Source organism: Bombus flavifrons, chromosome 6 (assembly GCF_040668555.2).
Source record: "Bombus flavifrons isolate JBK064 chromosome 6, iyBomFlav1_principal, whole genome shotgun sequence".
NCBI classification, from domain to species: domain Eukaryota; kingdom Metazoa; phylum Arthropoda; class Insecta; order Hymenoptera; family Apidae; genus Bombus; species Bombus flavifrons.
In genome coordinates this window covers 15,676,686-15,698,269 of record NC_138447.1, presented here as the reverse complement: position 1 = coordinate 15,698,269, position 21,584 = coordinate 15,676,686, and the positions used below count along the sequence as shown (strand labels likewise).

General features: G+C 39.8%; 1 protein-coding gene across 2 annotated transcripts in view; it reads left to right on the top strand.

Moving 5' to 3' along the window:
* Positions 1–21,584, top strand: part of LOC138180545 (uncharacterized) — a 283,290-nt gene that overhangs the window by 9,038 nt on the left and 252,668 nt on the right. The window lies entirely within an intron of this gene.

Genomic DNA, 21,584 nt, shown 5'->3' with positions numbered 1-21,584 from the left:
CCCTTTGTGATTGACGACCATGCGGTTTAATACTCGCGTCCATCCACGTCAATTAAAGTTTAGAGGGATCGAACGGGCAACCCATAACATGATCTAGATTATGATCGGTTGGGCCAAAGAATAAAGGCTTGTCCCGTGATACGAGTCAATGGGACACGAATTAACGATAATCACGGAGAAAAATACCGATACGAACTGGATATTGTACGGGTTGAAAATTAAAATGTAATAACGCGGTACATAGAAATTTCGTCCATATACATTTTAGCTGGATGTGAAAATTGAAAAACGAAGGACTTCAAAGATTTTGTTATGGCAAGTTTTTCTAAAGAATTCGAGCGAAGTTCCGTCTTGTACGCGCCGACGGTTTCATATTATTAAACGGCGCACAAACAGCGTGATTCGTGTTTACCTGTGGCACGCAATAAATTTTCTCGTACTGAGAAAACTACGTTGCTACGTATGAAAAAATAATATTTCTCCGTTTGTAAAGCCCATTCATTTGACTGGCGAGTATTCAAGTTAATTAAAGATCAACAAACGATTGGTTCCGCGAGAAGTTCAAAGATAGAATCATCCGAGTTGATTAAACCCATCTGATGAGTTCGATATTGCGTTCAGTTTGTCTAACCGTCATTCAATTTCATGTGAAATAACCAACTTTCTTTCCCGTTCCTTCCGATATTCCTGTAATATTCGATCATTAACGCTTAAGTAGATACGACAGTGTTTGGGCAGACAGCGCGTTGTTTTCAGTGGAACAAGGACACCGCGATTCGCGAGAAACAGATTCGCTCAGGAAAATGCCAATTTTGATTACGCAACTGTACTACATTCGAGTAATACGACGTTATAGCAATCTCGCAGTGATAAGATAACACTGCATAATTTGGTAGTTTTGTCTTTACAAATACAATGCACGCAAGTATACGATAAGCAACCAATTGTGCATAGAATGTAAATTTGCCAACGTAAAATCGTTTTGCGATACAGTGTAAAAAAAAAAAATCGGCAAAAAAATCGTTCGTTTTTATCAAACCTCAGGCGTCACATCGATGTAACTTAACGATCACCCTTTGAATATTGTTGTTATTCGTCGTTGGTTATCGCCACCAATTCGATCATGACTTTTTAGTCGTAACCACGTTGCTTGGACCATGGACAAGATGCGACTACCGGTCCTCGGATAAGACCCTTGCAAGAAGCGACACGTCTTTCTAGCTACCCAAGTAAACGAAGTAATTGCAACGCAAACGAAGTTTGCGCGGCTCCGTGAGAGCGCGAAAGTCGTAACGCAGACGCGATCTCTCTTGGTGGTACGATAAAATACGACAAACATATTCCTTACTTATTACTGTCAGACTTTTTATCATAATATCTCTAAAAAATGTGAAAACACAGAGATACGAGGCAATTTCAACGTCAATGTAAAAGTATTTGTAGTCAAATATATTCAAGAAATTCTAAGTTGCAACGTGTACGCAATGTAATACGTTTCATCTTTCTTTCCTTATTCTACGATCTTCTTCACTCACTTCGAGTAAACTACCCAGGCACTTTTAAGGTGTATCCAGTCACGTCCACTCTAACCTCGTGTAATTATGTATTCCTCTTTTAATGCCAAGCAGTCGGGTCGCCCAAGGATCCTTAGCAAGGCTCACTCGCAGTATACAATTGTCGGAAAATCCTCAAAACATTACCATAAAACTAATACGATTCTTTATAACCCTATTATTTTGTCTTGTAGCACGACGCGAAACAGCTCGCTATCTTTTTAGATCCCTTGGCGAAAGTATTCTGAGAAAATCGTGGACATTTTCGTGATTTCACAAACGTTGTCCCTGAAGCGTTCGTGCGTGTCCTGAGCACGTCGGGAAACGAACAGGAAGCGTTGCCTCGCCGGAAGCGAAAACCCCGCGGGCGCGCAGCAGGCGCGAAAAAGGCGAACAACTCGGTGGACATTGTAGAGTCTGAAATGTAAATTCACAGTAAACGGGAGGGAAAGGAGATATAGGAGGAAGGACAATACGCTGTTTCCTGTGTACGTCTATAAATCGGCGTCGGGACAATTCAGCGCAGTCTGGTTACAACGGGTTAATCTAATTTGGTTTCTGCAGAATTTCCACAAACCTCGTGGTCCGTGAACCGGAGAGTAACTCGGTTTATGGCCGCATTCACAATAGCGGGCTGCTTGTTGTCGATCAAACGTGAGGACCTGCTCATCATACCGGACAAAGTTTGCCTTGGAAATCGCAACAAGTCGAGTTAACGAAAGTATTTCGTGTCCAAGGGACAACGAAGCGCCAGGTTCGAGTGCAATCTTGTTTCGATTAATCACCCTCTTCAAACGGCCACGGTACGTGTGTAAGCAGCATAATGATCACGAACGCGGCGTTTATCGTCGTGTCATGGCGAACGCTATTCGTAGAATATAAGCGCGAGATCGCTTTATCGTCGGTTGAAATAAAATTACGAGCCGCTGTAAACTGAAAGTCGAATGGGAAGTTGTATGGGGACGAGCATAATGAGTTTTTTTAAACGTCGTTGCTATTTCTTTTCACTGTTTTACTCGTCTTTCTTCTGTAGATTGTCTTCCGATTCTTTTATTTGTTGTTAATTATAATTGTAATCGATGAGAGTAATAGAAATTCCGTTGCAAATATACTGTACGAAATCGGAGTTATACCAAGAACTAACAATTTGCCACGTACGCACGAGCTTTGCGATAACGAATTCCTCGTGCATACCTAGTGATACAGGATAATGTGTGCCGTGATGGAATATATTACACCGGTTTATTTGCGATTGCTCCGCAGCTCGTTTGCGATGTAAGTCACGAGGATATTTTATCGTTGTTATTACTGTCTTGAGAAAAAGTTATTAATATGGTTATATTATAATAAGAGAATATTTGCTTGAAAAAGCTCACTGTAATGCACGAGAATGTGAAATATTGCTTCCTGTTTTATTCACTTAAATTACGCTTTATAATTGGGGTATTTCGACAGATTTCAGCATTTTGTTATAGGATTAATTTAAGAAGCGACGATTTTTCATGCCGCATTGTGCGGCACAATGTTAATTAAACCGACGAGTATCTCGTTCCACTCTACTAGCTTCTTATTCGTTAAGCGCCTATAAACTTCATATTGTCCTGGCATGAATACCAAATGTGACTTTCCTCTTTTTACATCTTGCGTTTAAGTTTAATAAGTTTTCACCTGATGTATTAAATCGTTATTACTATCGATTACCGAATGTCTCGGGAATATATTGGGATATTTACATATTTATAAACATCCACATTTAGTATCTCTACATTTAGGAACATTTATCATGGGATTTACATCACATTGGTACATTTGCATTCTAAAAATACAGTAGGTTGATACAAAAATTTAAATTGGTAAATTCCTACAGAGGCATCACAATATCTTGAATAGATCCCACCGGATCGATGAAACTTAGTCGAAGTTTAGAATTCCTTTGCGATTCGATCTATACTCAAAATCTCGAACTTCAGATTCAGATCCCGGATATCACACTACAACTCTCAGACTAGAATTTCAGGACCTTAGACTTTAGATCTGAAACTTTGGACTCTGGCCGCTAAAATCTCATTTTATCGAAATGTTGCATGTACCAGGTGCTACAGGTTCCACGGTGACTGTATCGTATTTGATCGATCTGACGGTATCCGTATCAAGCGAATCGTGTAATTTCGTTGACATAACCAACTTCGACAGTTTTCGTGCGATCCAAGCCCATCGTCTATCGTTTACTAATTTTAACGTAGTTTAGTACGTTGTGAATATGACTATAATCTTCCATGAGCAAAACTTTGTTACGCATGTTTGCTCGCAGAATTCATGATGCGATATATGTACATATACGCAAATTGTTGTTCAATATTTTGAGAGTAAACAATTTTCATAGGATATTGTACAATATGTAAATCACACCGTCTCTTCGACACGGTAGATGATATAATATATATCGAACTTTCAACGTACCTATGTCCCATTCGCTCAACACACGCGAAATGTTCAACGTACATATGCAAGCTCATGAAAGATTTATGCCCGTGAAAAGCAACATTGAGACGTATAAAACGCTCGTGTTCGAGAAATCAATCCGAGGGACCCGAGACGCTTAGTTTGAATTTATACGGTGACTGCTAAACTATCGAAATAGGTAGAAACGCAGGTGAATAGAATGAACCATCGTTTATCCTGAAACAAACCTATGAAGAATAACATGCAATACATTCTTGGCACTATATCGAATAATAACTTTTGATCAGTTCCACATGATAAAGCAACATTAGTAGCTGGTTTTACCGAATTTGTCGTGTTTTATATACACTTGTCAGATAACTGCTTTTTTAACAAATATGTTACACAATTATATCTACACTCGTAGAACCTTAAATATTCTAACAGTGTTTTTAGTAATATTTTTTATCAGAACCTTTATTAAATTAAAGTTTTGATACGGTATAAAGTTTCAAATTACGTTAATCTTTTCAAGATACTTTCAAATATAGGAACTGGTAAAAGAATATATTAATTTTCTCTCGTTTCGCGTATTCCATAATATCCATTTACGATGTTTCGCAAAAATTTTACTCTTCATTCTAGTTCTTCGAATACAACGTAACCTTTAATACATCGTGAACCATGGTATTGAGAATATACTGAATTTTCACCATGAAATAACATGAAACTTTCTGTTGGCATTACGGATCGCAGCGAGGATATTTCGCGACCGTAAATCTCTAAAGTTGTTCCACTCTATCCATCGCTGGCATCTACCTACTGACTTTTATCGGTGGCCAAGGCCGTTTCACGAGCTTGAACTATGCGTGTTATTTTTAATTCCATCTAATTGAAATTTTGCATCGTTGCTAAATTATTGCGATCGTCGGTTGGATGGTTTGTTTACTTTTTACCAACTAAGGATAAACAGTAAAATAATGGACGAAGGTGGTAAGTAACAGTATTACTAAAAAATGTAAGAAAATAAACTTTGACTGTTTTGCGAGGAAAATATTGAACTCGCCAGACACGAATAGAAGTCTCATAATCTAAAAAGGAAATTGATTTATCATAGCGTTATAAATATTTCACTTTTTCAAAGTAAGAATAGTAACTGGTGGAGAAGTTTAAAAAATTCTTGCACTTCTTTTTTCATAACCACGATGTTAAATTGACCAAAAGAAATTACAAAGAAAGTGTTTAGTATGCGTACGCAACATCGATCCTTTTTAGATAAATACAGCAACACTTTTATAATTTTCAAATAATTTTCCACTACAAACGAAAGCCTGTTACTTTCAAGTCTAACGACACTCTAATAAGGAACATAAAAATTGAGAAGCGAATAGGCAACGGTACGACTATAAGCTGAAAATTTATTCGCCGATAATTGACAACCGCAGTACAGTCTTTAATCCAGGCGGGATTTAGAGGGGCGAGCGACAAAAGGGGTGTTTGAAGTTCCTCCGGCGATACGTCAGTCTCTTGCGAGACCGCACGGCGGGTGTAGTTGCCTCGAAGCTTGAACAAAGTGGGTAGACGAAGGTCGGCGAACGTTTCGCGCGGGCAAAATTGGCGGTGATTAGATTTAATCAGCCCGTCGGGAGGGCCGCGACGCCGATGTGCAATTTGCCAGGACGCCGCCGTGGCGTCTTAGAATCGGCTGTCTCCGAAGTGAGTAGCGGTTTCGCTCGTTCCCCACTCGCGGTGACTCCTATCTGCTGCTAATAGAGAATCTCGATTGCCTTTGAAATCGACTTGATGGAATATTTTGCACGCGTTCTAATTATCTGCCTTTGTTATCGTTCTATGAAAATACCAATAATTATTTTAAACAGTAATCGCAATCGTTTTAAGTACGAGTAACAACTGTGAATAATGTTGTCACGTTTGTAGAACGAACAATTTTTATAACAGAAAAAATGTTGTTATCTAATTATCGGATAATCCGTTGGATAGCTTCTTCTTCTGATAATCGTTCGGCTTGTCGTCGAATGGGAAATCGCGTTTACCTAATTTCACCGCAATTATCTTAAAATTCCGGTAGTTCGGGGAACAGAGTGGAGAATCGTGAAATTAGTGATAATTGGATTTAATAAGTCGTAGGAAGTTTCAACATGAGACGCAACGTGCACGCTGCTACGAGGTTCCAACGGAATTTCCAACGTAGCCTTATTATTGCGATTGCCTCGTTAATAGCCACTGCACGCACGTTACAAATTGAGGGGTACCAGGATAAAGTAGATTTCCAGCCCTGGTTATCATTATTTCAATGGGAAACGACGAATTGTTTGGTAAATTACGGAGAAATATTACATGCTGCTCTTCTATTAGGGGTGAAACGGTTACGAGATTAATATATCGAGTGACTAAATATGATTGAACAAACATTACACCCGTTAATATATTAATATACTGAAACGATATATTACACAAAACACTACTGCCACGGGTTGTTTAAACGACCAATTACGCGAATCATTACAAGCGATAAGAAATATCACGGATTTAGCCTCGTAAATCTTTTGTTCCTCTTTCTACTAAGATTTCACGGAATCATTGCTTTTTTACTGTTTGCTGCAGTTTACTAGCTCGCATTAAGTCCTGGCTTCATCTTTCTCGTTGCAGCGTTTACGACCGCCGCTTCTTTCTACTTAGCAGCACAGGCAAATTGTGCGTCGTAAGGTACAATAATCAGTAAAATCTTTCGGTGTATTTCCGTGTTCCAAGTTGAGTTTATCGTGGCTGAAATTTGTACAGCTTAAGTACCTCGGTCGTTGAAATCTTTGGCCAGATTTTACAGCGTAATGGTATCGTGAAAATCGACACTTCCCGCCTATTCTCTTCATACTTTATCTTACCTGCAAGCACATCTACGAAGCGCAAGCTTCTCTTGGATATTCTAGCGTTTCCTCCTTAGAATCGTGGCGTATTATTGATTTAGTATTATGTTTGCTGTCTAATCCGGAGCTCGTTGAAATCTTGATTGATCGCTCGTTAACACGGAATCTGTGCATCGATTGCATAACGCTTCAACCTGTGGTATCATAATAAATCTATTATCTACGATTTAGAAATGTGTAACTTTTATTACGATAGAATGGAATGTCGAACTTTTCTAAGATTTTGCATAAAGAACATCTTCACATGGTGACTTGAAAAAATAAAAATTTCATTTTACACGCATAGTGACTGGACGAAAGACAAACAATACATATCGAATTTCATACAAATTCCTAATTATTCTTCTTTGAAAGAAATACCCAATTAACGATTTCCTCTGTATTATAAAATCCATTCGCGCGATATTTTCCACAATTCAAAGTTACAAAATCGAACGAATAATAGGATAACGGTGGCGGATGAGAATAAGTCAGTGACAAACGGAATCAAAAGCGAAAGATATCAAAGTTGAGGGTTCGATTCGCGAGGGAGCATTGAGGTGTTGAGAAAAGCGAAATACGTTTGACCATAAAGGAATGTTTTCTTAGTAGCGCGAGATAAATCCGCTTTTCGGGCCGGCAGAAACTTTTAATTGGTGAGCCAATTATACCCCCGATGGGCCACTGACTACAGGTGAGCCGCGCGAGAGCTACGGACGTCCTACTTATTCTTTTCTCCACACAAGGATAAAGTTTTCTTCGCGACCCGTTATTCCCTCTGCTACGTGAGTCTTATGTTTTCCCACGTGACGTGACACCACACCTTGTAATCGCGATTTCTCGCTCTGAGTTTTGTGCAATTTTTATCCAGCCAACAATTGCAGAGCGCTAGCACAGCCAATTTAAAGTCAAAGCTTATCGCTAACTTGGAATCGGCGAGCTTTAATTAATCGGTAACTGGAATCGAACAAACTAGAAACTCTTTTATATACGGCTTTGATAGATCGGCTTGTCAAAGATGAAATCGGCTGAATTAATGGGTCGAAAGAGTTTTGTGGGTTTATTTGATTTGTTAGAAATAGACAGTAGAGGTAGAATACTTTTTCAACCGAATACAAATAGTTAGCCTATACGATACTAACTAGTGAGAATACACGTGTCACTTATATCGTAACTCTCGGTTCGAAACTAGCTGGAAATTAAACGAGACATCAAGCAAGTTTCAATAATGGAAGGCACGTAGCCCGCCTTCGTGGACAATGGTCGCTTTTCAGTTGAAAGTCGTGATTCGGCTAACCCGAAGGGTAGCTGGTACGCAGAGGGTTGACGGTACGACCGTGCGTCGAGGGTGTGTATAAAGGAAGAGGAAGGAGCGGCTAATGGAAGCCAAGAAAGTTCGTGGAGGGGTTGAAATTCGTTTCGTCCCCGTCTGAGGCTGGACATGCAGACAACAAAGCGCCTACAGTGCTCTCTCGCCTCGTTTTTTCCCCTCTACTGCTGAATTTCCAATCCCTGCGGGGGTCGAGTGGAAACTTGAGAATGAAAGTTAGCTGGGGATGCGGACACAGTTAGAAGTTTCACCAGGGAGACCACTGGTAATGACGTTTCAGCAAAGGTGACGATCAAGCAGGGTTCATTGTTGCACATTTTCGAATTGTACACGTGAACTTTTAGTACGACAGATTCTTCGATTACTTTGTATCACTCTTTTACCATCACTTTATCGTCGCTCTATTATTCGAAAGAAAAAATTTCCACGGCGAATTATTCTAGTCACGTATCGCGACGCGCAACCGTTTAAAGAGCTATTGTTCCCAATTAATCGCCGTTAATTGGCGTGCAAATGATTTCATTTGCGCTTCACATAGCACAATTAGCGAATAGAGGGATTCGTTCAATTTTCTGGTATTTGCATCCCGATTCCATATATTCGAGTACGATGATAAATTTTTGATAACCGAATTCTTTCGTCAAAATCAATATCCATCGGTTGAGTCGATTAATCGTTTTGGCGTTTGGTTGTACCATTCGTGGATTACAAAGTTTTGGTATCGTTACAATCAATCTACCAAGATGTCAATTTTCTGAATCGCTTATTTCGTATATTTTCTTTTTTATTTTGTTTCGTTAACGTCCGTCAATGTTTGCTTTTTATTTTTCTGTATCGAATGACAAGCAAATCGGCAGCGTATCGAAATTCTCTACCACGAATATTTTCAGCGATTTAATACGCGTCGATATTAATTTTTGAAGTAACAACGAATTTTATTATCATCCAACGACCGAGAATAATTTCGATAAAATTAATCGAAATGGGATACGTTTGTTGTTCATTTTCAATCACCGTTGAAGAAGAGTGACGTATTAGTGGAGAAAAAAATATAAATCTCGATTGAAACAAATCCATTGAAACCACGAGAATTATCGCGTATATTGCTGCGTCGATGATGGCCGGCCAACTTTCCATCGATTTAATACCGTGGCTATTCCAATGCAAATTCCGTTACACGCGAAATTTTCAACTGCGAATTATCCAGAACTACTTGTCGAAACTATTAATCGATGCGCGTTAACGAAACTCGCTAGTAGTCGCCACTAGCGAAAAGAGATTATTCCAGGAATGAACGATTCCGTAGCCCGTTACCAGTGTTCAATTACCGGTTGAACATTCGTGTCAGGATGAAAAAGTTTTTTTTTTTTTTAATGAACAATTCAATCAAACTTTCGATGTAACATATTTCACTGTATTTTAAATGTAACGAATTTCGATATAAACCAATATTACGAATTCTGTAGTTATTTCATGTTTCGTATTTTTAATCGACGTTTCTATAATTTCAGTAAAATTTTAAAATTTCTGCTTTGTATACGTCAGTTGAGAACAATGAACCTGTTGGCGATGAAAGTGCCATCGACGAGTTGTCGGAAACGAAGGGGTTAGAGCCGAACAAAGAAGCGAATGGCAAGGGTAGCGAACAGGAGATGAGAAAGTCACGTCAGCTGGTCGTTTATCTCGACCATGAACGTACGATTTCACGGGCAATTTCGCAAATTGGAGAGCCAATCGCGATTCCAAAATTCCATGGTCGAGCAGTGCTCTGTTCGGTTGCTGGCGCGTGACAATGTCTAGTCTAAGCGATGGCATGTTTTACGCGTGTCTATCTTTTCGACGTCTCTTCTTTTTGTACGGAAGTTTCCTGGAGACAGAGGGACGTTCGGCGCCGTACCACGCCGCGTCGGTGCAAAATCCGACGCCGCCTCATCGGGACGGCGCGTGGCAGAGCGAGCGAATTTACAAACGGGACGAGTCGGCAAAGAGGATTACCGTGAAAGGCGCGCCGGGAACTTTACACGGTGTCGCGAACGCACCGAGACATTTAATCTTCGTGTAGGACAAAGTATCGTAACGTAGTGGGGGATTAGGCGTTACACGCGAATTTCATTTTTCATGGACCGCGGTCGACTGCGATCTCCATTCGTGATTTTTCCACTCGTGAAAAGATTTATTCCATATAGTTTTCGATTTATTTCGACGGATGAGTTGCATTGGTGAACTACCGAAGCTAATAAGTTAATTAAGATTGCTTTAAGACCTGTGTCTCTATGCAGAATAAGTTAGTAATATTGTTGAATTAGCAAGTATCTACATAGACTGACCATCGTATAAGAGAGTTTATTAGCACTGGTAACTCGTAACTTACGACTTATAAAATTTCGTCAACGAGGATAAGATAATAAACACATTGAACTCTTAGTGTCCAAAGTATCTTATAACAGTATTTCTCTTATCAAATCTTCGCTGTAGCAAAAATAAAAATTCTATCAAATTCTATCGGATATTTCCCAAACGTAAATTGGCCAAACTATCCATTATACGTCAAAGTGGTGCTCAACGACGAAGCGGCGAAAACAAAGACTTTAATAATTGGTAAATGAATTGATCTCCTGGTCCTTGCTTTAGCACTTTTTTGTTTAATATCTACTCGACGATATTGTCTTTCGTTCTTCGCTCGTTCATTCTTACAGTGTTTATTTAAGAACGAGAATTTTAAGCTGCAGCAAACCTGTACATTAAAAAGGTATTAGCCAGATGCAATACATTAACAGGATATTAGCCGTAGGCAAAGAGAGCGCAAAGACCGGATAAAGTACTGGCGAGTCCGTCCGGCAACTTTTGTTCGTTATATATTCCACTTTGGTCCAAGGGGAAGAGCAAAAATCTGCTAAAAAAAGCTCCATTACAAGGATTTTCAGCGCATAATGTCGTGGAAATGTTTCGTCCCCTAGAATCGCTTACACAACCCGAACTCTTCCTCCACTGTTTTTCACCATTAAAAATATAACATTCGAAACATACGTGCTGGAAATAAATCGTTAAGGAGGAACGTTTTTTTTTATTACGTCGTATCATTGGAATCTTAGAATTAAACGAACAAAGAAAGCAATTTATAATAGTATGAACTCATAATAAGACATAAATAATTCATCACATGGGACAAACACTGTTTTTCCTGATATTTTCTTGGATAATCCGTGGGAAACCTGTGGTTCTAGTGCAATTATACGACGATATATATTTAAATAATATGCAAGTCATATATGCGAGTTCTTCTATGGTTTCATTTTCATTTCTAATTACATCTAAAAGTTTCATGAAGATGAAAGTCGAGCTACCTTTTTAAAAAACGATGGCGCTCGAAGCAACGAGTTGACGAGAAACCGTAAGCACCGACGTGCATAATCTCGTTCGAAATAGATGGGACGGGGTTTATTGAAATATTCATTATCATTTTTTCCTCTTTTTTTTTCTCACTTCTTTTTTCATGTCTCCGGGGGCGAAGTGCCGCGTTGGTAACTCGACGCTTGCCACCCGACTCCTGGCAAGCGTCAATGCGGCGTAACCTTTGATTCGCGGTTAGATCAGGGATCATCCACAGGTATAATTCGCCTCAGGACGACTGTAGTTATGTGTTTTATTACTACAAGCATTCTCTCGTATTATTAGCAGTCGTACATTTTTTAATTGGACGAGGGCAGATATTCCATTTTGATTGAAACATTTGATTAGTTTATATTTATGATATGGCACATTTGTATTGTCTGAAATTTTATTGATCGTGATCGCGATTATATGTATGTACAACATACTATTGTATGTATATTGTATATTTTTCAGCAATTAGGTAGTCACAAATATTACGAAAACGTTTTGTAACATATATATCTTTCGAATGGTGAATCATCGAAAATTCATTTTATATATATAAACCGTTTGTTACCCCAGGAATTGTTTTTCATGCCACGTTTATCGTGCAATGATTGTCTTTACTATGTCGTTCAAATCATTTTCAATTCAATTATACTTTCCTTTTGCAGACAAATCTTGTAAATTTGAGAAAAATATGAAAGTAAGAAATACGAAATAATTTCACGACAAAGTTCTTCTTAAAATATTACAATTCTCCGTTTCCTTCCTTAACTAAATCGTAGCAGATTTGAGTTTACATTCATTCGCAAACTTCTAATTTGTGCAGTTACGAGTATCATTAATATTCACACATTTTCTCTTGGATAACGTCAACGTTTGTATATACTGTTTACAATACCAAAAGTTTTGCCTGATGTCGCGGAATAGTTTCCAAAGCGCGTATTTCTTCGCTTACAATCGCGAATAGAAGTGGTGACAGAAGCAGCGGCGTTCCTCGACGACGAATCTTCGACTATACGAAAGTTACACTTTCGGCGTCCTCTCTCTTTTTCCTCCATTTCTCTCGACACCGTCCGCGAAGAATTCTCCATAATCTATCGACGTTATTAGAGTCGTTTCTGTCGTAGAGTATACTTTGTCCGTCGTTTCGGTACCGACTATCGATCGTTACCGCTGACGCATACACGCAAGAAATTAATTTCGTATGCACCCTTCAAAAGCGAGGCAGGATAACGACTGATTCGGAGAACGCACCGAACTCGCCATTATATTCCCACCGAAGTCTACGAATTTCTGCGAGATGGATCGTGTCTGTAAATCCAACGATCGATATAAACGTGTTTCAATCGTCGTATTCGACGGTGAAGGATTCATCCATGCTCGTTTCTTCGGAAATTCTACGAGCTTAATCATATTAAGGATAATCAAGGCGTTTAAAAAATGCTTTCACGCGCATAAATTGCTAGGTACTTGACAGATTTGGAGTAGAAACTACACTCGTATTGTGCTTACGAATTGTACTCAAACAGAAGGGGTACGATTTAACTGAAAATTAGTTTGAGCTGATGGAAATTATAGTGCGAATGTACGAAGCATCGGCTGAACTCAAAGTGAAAGTTCGCTTTCGATGTTCCCAAAAATATTAAATATCTGATGCGTAATGAAATTAATTAATTAATGCGTAAGGAAATATTTTCCTAAACGGAGTAATGAAATCTATCGTCGTTCAAAGTTTCGCTAAGACCGATGACTCGTCGAACATCCTGTATTTTTCTGGTAAAAAGATCCAGGAATGTAAATATTTCATGTAAAGAATGTGTAACGAATTGTCTCGAAAGCAAAGGTAGAATTTAGTATAAAAGTTGGAGAACGTATTTCACGTAACTGTTCCTTCCCCTTTCTCCAAAGATTCTCGTTACTCTTGTCGTTTAATATAAGGATAGTTCGCCTAGACGTTTTCTAAAAGCGACGACACGTAATACCACTATTTCCCGTTTTCTATCGTACGAAGTTGTTATCGATTTTCGTGCGATCTACGATAGGAATCGTACGATTTTATTCGGGATGCGACATCCGCAATTTTACGATGAAATTTTTAGCGTCCGCTGGGGTTTCAGAAAGCTGGAACCGGCAGGCAGGCCAACTCCGGGGCAAAAGTAGGGAAAGACTCGAACTCGATAATTTTCGGAACTTATCGAGCTTGGCCCCGCAGCCCTTCTGTACACTGAAATTTCCGAACGAGCGCATATACTCGGCAAATACGGACGTTCCGCGGGAATTTAGCGCGGATTAAGAAGGAATTTCATCTATCGAAATCCTTTTTAAAGCGATCATCTTTTTTCCCCCGCGGGATTGCCGGTCTCGATCGAACACTAACACGATGAACTACGGAGATTCGGTGTATTCAGAGGCTGGAGATGTGTAAAAGTGTCATGAAACGTTGGAAATAAGAGGAACATGCAAACGATATAATTTGAGTTGAAAGAGCGTCGAACTATTGATCGAGAAATCCTTTACTTGCTCAAAACGTTGTCCAAAATATCCGAGTACCAGTTCCTTATCCCAGGTTAATGATTGGAGAACAAACGTGGAAAATAAGAGTTTCTAAGGTCCATTATAGCGTTCCATGAACCGATGTATTCCGATGCGAGACGTTAATGCCACGTTCTAGAATACAATGGTTTGATCTTCTCTCTGTTTGGAAATAGAGAAGCGTTTGCTGCCGGATTCTCCTCCTCCTTGTTTCTGGTATTTGCCGTTAGCTTCCTGGCCAACCGGATGTACCAGCAGCGCTGCGACCCTTCATCCACGAATTACCTGCCCCTGGTGAACCTAATAATCCACTCTGTACGCTTAATCGTGCGAATACCGTGAAAATTGCCTGCTACAGAAGACGTACCGCGCTTTCTTCGTAATAACCGTGTTTCTCGAAGGAATTAAAGAAGATACTTAGATTCTCTGCAAAGAGGCCAGGTCAACATAGCTGTTGCAGGAGTAATATTGCTAGCATTTTTCAATTCTGGCCTCGCCGAGTTCTTGGATTAATCGTTATCTTGGATTATCTCGTTAAATTGGTCATCGTGTTTCGCGTTCTTTGTATTCTTCGATTAATTTCCCCCCGAAAGACATTCCGATTAGATGGATTAAATTTCGCTGTTAACTAAGAAGAGTAGGCAATTTTGGTCAATACGGATACATAATAGAACAGGGTATAGAGTTCCTTACAACAAGTAGACTGGTCAGCTTCTTAGCAAGGTGGGTCCTAAACGATGATGGATGAACGGGTGGAGTGGAAAATCCTCGGTATGAACATACAGCGTATGACGGTAAGATGCGTTTCGAGAAAACAAAATGATAACTTTTTATTCACTCGAGCATATTTGTGTCACCAGAGATGCGGCCGATGTGTCTCGTTTCCGTTTGCTGAAAATTGCAATGATATCCATTTTCGCAAAGTGGTTTCAGACTTACTTTACCGTGGCGCCGTATTTCCGGTAATAATTCAGAAGCTCGCACGGACCTTCGCCATCCATAAATTATCTTATTAAGCCCGTTTATTCCTATCTTCAACTGCATGGACACGGTTAATTCGCGTTAATTTTTTAACTATCCCCAGCCGTAAAAAGAGGATAATCCCAGTGTTCATTTATAATTCGCGACGAGTCAAGCAGACGAGAATCATTGTCGTAAAAAATCTCAACGAATATCAATTAACACCTTCGGCGTCATTGATGCTCTGCAAGATTAAACCCTTTAATTCATCCGGCCGTTGACAGACTATTCGAAACGCTGATTAATTAATCACCAAAGAGAATTCCACGGTTGCGAATAATACCAGCCTTCTATTAAAAACTTTTGCTACTATCAATTTCATCTACTTATATTCTACTTATATTTCATCTACGTACGCATGCACGTGTATATAAAATGCATAAAAGTTTTAACCACAGCGTTTACAATTTATTCTTATGTCGATTTCGCGTGCGTATGCGTAAATGAACCAGATCCAGACAGTTTGGTCACGTGAGCTCGCGATTAAAGTATTAAATATTTAATAACGGCTCGCAAGCTCGCTATAAACAACCGCGTCGTTTATCGGCGGACACGAGTGCACGCGGTTGCTCATCGATGTACAGTGCGACCAGATAAACGTCGATAAATATCCCGATTTGGTAGCTTTGATCCTCCACGGTAATATTCTCAATTTTTTCATCGACGATTTGACGATGAAATAAGAATTTTGCATCGATTGTTAAAAAATTGGATTATCAGGATATCTGCTCATGAATAGAACGATATCTTTACAATTACGGTAATACGATATCTTTACAATTACGGTAATGGGTGTTATTCGATGCGACGCTATTGAGGAAGATTATGGAGAACTAACGATGATTAGAATCGAAATGGCTAGAACTATAAGCTTGAAAACAACGATCGATTACCACATGACGCGTCTACTGCACAGTCTAACAGCACGATGTGTGATTGATGTTACGGTGGCTGTACATCTGCTCGGATTTTCGTTATGAATAATTTGATATCTATGGCTAGACGCTAATTAACCGGTTGACTGTTTATTCGTGTGGCGTTAAGAAGATTTAGCAAGGGATTCGACGACTCGGTGATTTCATCACATAGATCATTTATCCTTATTTTATGTCATGCAGTATCCTAGAAACTCGGACGTACAAAAATATACGTATTATACTCGAAATCGACGATACAACAGGTGTGTCGTATCCAAGACGTGATCTAATCTGGTTAAAAGAAAATAATCGAAATTCCATTCAAAATGTAATCCGCTTTCGTCACAAACGTTTTAAACGTGACATCGCTGATTATACTCCGTGTCATTCCAAACTATCCTTTCCTAAAAGGCATCGACCATCTGCCACTTAGAAGGTTGCCTTTGAGCCTAATCGCTCGCAGCTTGCGCCTATCAATCGGCAGGAATCACCGGCGGACCAATGACAAATTAATCCCTCACCGGACGATTAATTAAAATGTATTATAAGGCAGCTTCGTCGTGGGCGTCGCGTCACGTGACAGCGTTGAACGGCGCACGGCTCGATTCATCATGTTTTATGTCGGTGCTACGTCGATGATAATAAATCCTTGTCAGGGTAGTTCTGTGGGACAGAGATGACGGGGAGGCCAGCGAGGCCGGGGACAGGTCACGCGGCACGGAGGAAAATGACTTGTGGCAACGTTTCTGTTTCATCTACATTTTCTATAGCGACCAGTCACCCGTCGTACGCGACCACGTACCTTTCGCTTCTATTTTCCACCGTCTATTCCCTGCCCGTTAGAGGGGCTATGCTAAATAATGATCTACGCCCTCGTGGCGCGCGAATATGCGCCCTCGTTCTTCTACATGCTGGTCCGCGTGTACGTCGATGAAACGAATGTATGGGGAAGCAGCTACGATCCCAGTTAACCCCCGGCCAACCCCCGATCCCCGTTCGCGACGCGCACGTAAACACGAGGCCAACAAAATCCTGCAAGATATATTATCTTTCGCGTAAAATATTCCACGGAAATCTATCGTTATCGGTTGTTACTCGGCCAGAATGGGAAAAGAGATGGCGCTCGAGTTAATTCGATCTTCGAATTATATTTACGATCCCCTGTTACGATTTTCTTCGCTTTGGGGATTTTCTGGAATTTCTTCTGTAAAGAAACAGATAAATAAGGAGAAAGCTCTTTGAACGCAGTAGGTTACGGTATAATAGTGTTTCTGCATTATGTGTGCATTCTATTGTTGCTAAGCACAAACAGTTTCCCGAGAAAGCCATCAACGCAATGTATCGATGCCTTTTTGATCTATCGCGAGCATTTATCGACAGCATCGGATGGACTGACGTGTCCTTGTCGATAAACGTTGACGATTCCAAACTGTACGAACGAGTTAAATGACACTGACGACACCATTGTCTGGATAGACAATTGGAGGTTACATTCGATGCAAGCTTTGAGATTCGACGACAAGAGAAATGGAAAAAGAAATATCTGCACTTTCATTTTATTTATTTGGAGGTCAAGTACGCAGACAGACATAGGAAGGCGGCTTAAAGTTACGGCTTACGATGGCGCGTGTTGCCGCGGCGCTAAGTCAACCGTGCGTCGCGACGCGTCGCGTCGTGTCGTGTACGGATAACATTGTTACGTTGTTGTGTTGGAATTGTGGACTTGCTCGAAGCTTCGTGTACAAAATTCGCGAACACTGGAATATATTACCATATATTCAATCGTAGTATATTTAAACAATTTACTTCTTGACAAACATTTTCTGAAAAACAATTTCTTCTCATTTCATTTGAACTAAAAAATCATATAGCAATTTTCGCAAAAAAGAGGTTATTTCGAGTCATCCTAGGATTGTTTAAATAGTTTACGATCTGCTAATTCCGTAATCGATATCCCAAACTCTGCTTCCCAAAAATAACTACAAATTTTGAAATTAAGATGTAGAACATCCATACCGGAAATAACCATCACAGAATAAAAGATCCCACCGGTAATATTGATCACCGAAAGAACCAGTTGATTATTATACCAGGGTGTTTTGCCAACTCTACCGAATACATTATGAATTTTCCATATCCGTTCTCTCCTCTGGGACTGTTACAAAATACAGAGATCGTCGCGCCTACATGCGTGCGTCACCTCGACCACAATTCTGATACGTACGTGGAGTGAACCTCGGGAGAGCAAAGAAATATATTATTTTCAATTTATCGTTGCATTTTATACAGCTGTTTTTTTACCGATTCCATCTGTCATTGATCGTCGGCTGAATAAAGCGTTGACCGCGTATCTCGTCTGTTCGACTACTTGGCCTAAACGCGGAAACTGTGGAAAGAGAGAAATTTTATCCTTGTGGCACCAATTAAATAATCCGATTAAATTCATGCAACGAAATCTGTGGTCGTTTCGTTACAACGATTCGTTACGCTTGGCGCGTGGTACCACGAAATCAGAAAAACGGATTAATTTTGTTGTAATACATTTTGCGCGTTAAATCCTTAGTGCGATTGGCGCTGCTCTCTCTCTCTCTGAAATCCGCAAAATTATGGCACTCCGCGCTTTATTTCTTTCTCACTAGTGGATCGTTCTCTATACTATCACCTCTTTTACATTTTTTTTCTCTATTTTCTATAGCAGAGATAACAAGGAGGAAATATTTTTCTTCGAATGTTATTTAAAGAACGAATGTTATTTTTTCATACAGAACGTATGGTTAGATCTCTTCAAAATAAATAGCACAGCATCTCCCTAAAATAACATAGTGACTCAGCGAGACGTTAGTTAATATTAAGCTACGTTTCACGCGGCTTTTTTCGATAGTATAGAAATTCGATTTCTCTCAATTCCCATCGAACGGGACAACAGAGGACAACGATATCCAACGGGAACGGCTAAGCTAGCATTGATTTTCTGGCACCATTTAAAGAGCCTAACCCATACTTCTTGACACGACCACCTCGCCACCGGTGGGGATAATTTAATTTGAGCGTCGACCGGTCGCAGGCATCCAGAGAGAGAGAGAGAGAGAGAGAGAGAGAGAGAGAGAGAGAGAGAGAGAGGAATCGATCGATACCGGTTACCCGCGAACGATATTATTCAGGAACAGACAACGAAAATTTATAGGAGCGGGCGACGTTTTATACCCGATAAAATTCCCTCTTCCCCAATTTCACTATTTCCCACGATACTTCTCCGTGTTTATTCGCAAGGCAACATCAACCTCGTCTCCCTTCGATCGATCGATCGATTCTGTCGTTAATCATAAAACGAATAAGTACAAAGCAGATGTAAAATACATAAAATATTCCTTTCGCTTCAATAACGCGAGCGATATATGCGGTTAACACGGAAATTAATTTAATAGTTCCATAGTCCATTAACTTTTATCTCATAGTCGAGCGTTGTCGAGCAAGTATCGCGGCCAGATCGTTTGCGTTCGTTGCAATTGCGACCGATTGACAGATAGCTCGTTCGAATCCGTTTTATCGTCCCGTTTAACGCGATATGCTGACCGAGGCTGCTTCCTACGTAAACCGTGTCCCGTTATCGCCCCGCCAACCCTGACGTTTTCTCTGCTCATTTTTCGCAACCGTTCCTCGCGTTCGTTTCCCGCGTTTGTTCCTCTCGTTTATTTCTCACATTTGTTTTTCGCGTTCGTTCCACGTGTTCGCGATTTTCCACTATGGCGCCATTAGCTTCGCTCGAAACCCGTTGCCCGTTAGCGGTATTGCTTGCTCACGTACAGCCACTTGTCGTTTTGTAGATCGTAGGTCGATTTCGGCGGACAACGAGGAATTTACACAGGTTATTCGAAAATCGTGGCGCGTTGCTGCAATATTGAACGTTTCGCGTTGGTTTGTCTTATTTGCATGTCGCGGCGTATTTAATTATTTTAACATCGGCGTTGATCGTTGCAACGTTTAAGTCTGTCGGGACGGTAATGTATTTCGTCGTTCGTTTTACGTGAATTTTCGTGTTGCGAATATATATACAGGAAACGAAGTGTTTAACGATTCACCTGTTCCGCGTTGGTAAAGGGAATGACAGTAAATTAAATCAAAGGAAGGAAAGTAAATTTATTTAACGGAGAAGCTTTCGTTTGAAAGCGATAAATTTAATTCTCGGAGCATTTATACGCGCGGCTACGCCTTAAATCACTTTCACGCTCTTGAAATTCAGGCAGTCCTTAGGAATGGCGTAAAAGTTTCAAGGACGGATCAAAATTTCACAGCCGGTGTAATTAGAAGTATGTAAAATTCATCCTCGTTTTGCCTTTTACTAACGATGCACCGTAAAATTTGATATCGAGAGATGTTATAATGAAGTTGGCGGGATCGCGATGATGTCGTACGCCTCGTCTCGAATCGAAGCTTAAAAATTAATAGAGTTTCTAAACTGTTTGTTCACAAAGTTCTTGCAAGATCGAAGATCGTGCGCTAACGAGGGTCCCGCGGTCGCCTAGGAATTATCCTGGAATTATCGTGGATTTTATTTTCCCCTGGCGGATAATTAAAAGGATACCTAACGAAGTTTACCATTTCAATGCGAAACAAAGTTAATGGACGCATTTTTCAAACGGCAGTACTTGCTTTAATGTCCGTGAACCCGACGAATTCGAGCAAATTTTCAGATTAACACGGTGCGATGAAATAAATGCTACGACGATCGTTAAATAATCGATTTACATTAATGTTTCATTAAAATAATATTAATCCACGCGATGTTAGGAAAAAAGCGCGAATAAATCGTTTGAAATATGCGTTTACGTTAATGTGTTTATTATAAAAAATATACATTGTTATATATAGCGTAGTTAATTTTTTATGGAAAGTCGAATGTGAGATTAGATGCCATGTTTCACGAAGTTTGTTGTTTTTTCTCTATTATTCCAGTTAACAGATTACGCTATATAGAACGTATTGCAGATGCTATAGTTGAGCATCGTTGCGTAACACACCTCTCATCGAATATTTGACGCTTCCCAAGCGTCGAGTTTCAAAGTCAGCCATTCTGGAACTGTGTTTAACTTTCCATCGCGCCTGTTAGGACAACTTCCATGCCTCTAATCATTTAAAATAGCTGACAACATTTCTCATGTTTGATATTTAAACGAACGACCACGAGTTCTAACGATAACAACGTTAGATTAAAACGTAACAAGGTGATATTCTCCTAAAAAATTCTTGTCATTCTGTAGCTCTCGAAATAGCAAAATATAGCGACAGATATAGCAAAAGAGTCAACAAACTGCGAAACCCTCTAATCACAGGACTACTTGATACGTCGGACCTGATCCGCAGGCTGAAGAGACACTACCCGCTAGACCTAAACGCTAGATTCAATTAGTTATTCAAATTAAGTAATATTTACTTATTTATAATACTTACTTAAAAATTATACTTATCTATAATAAGTATTAACTTATTA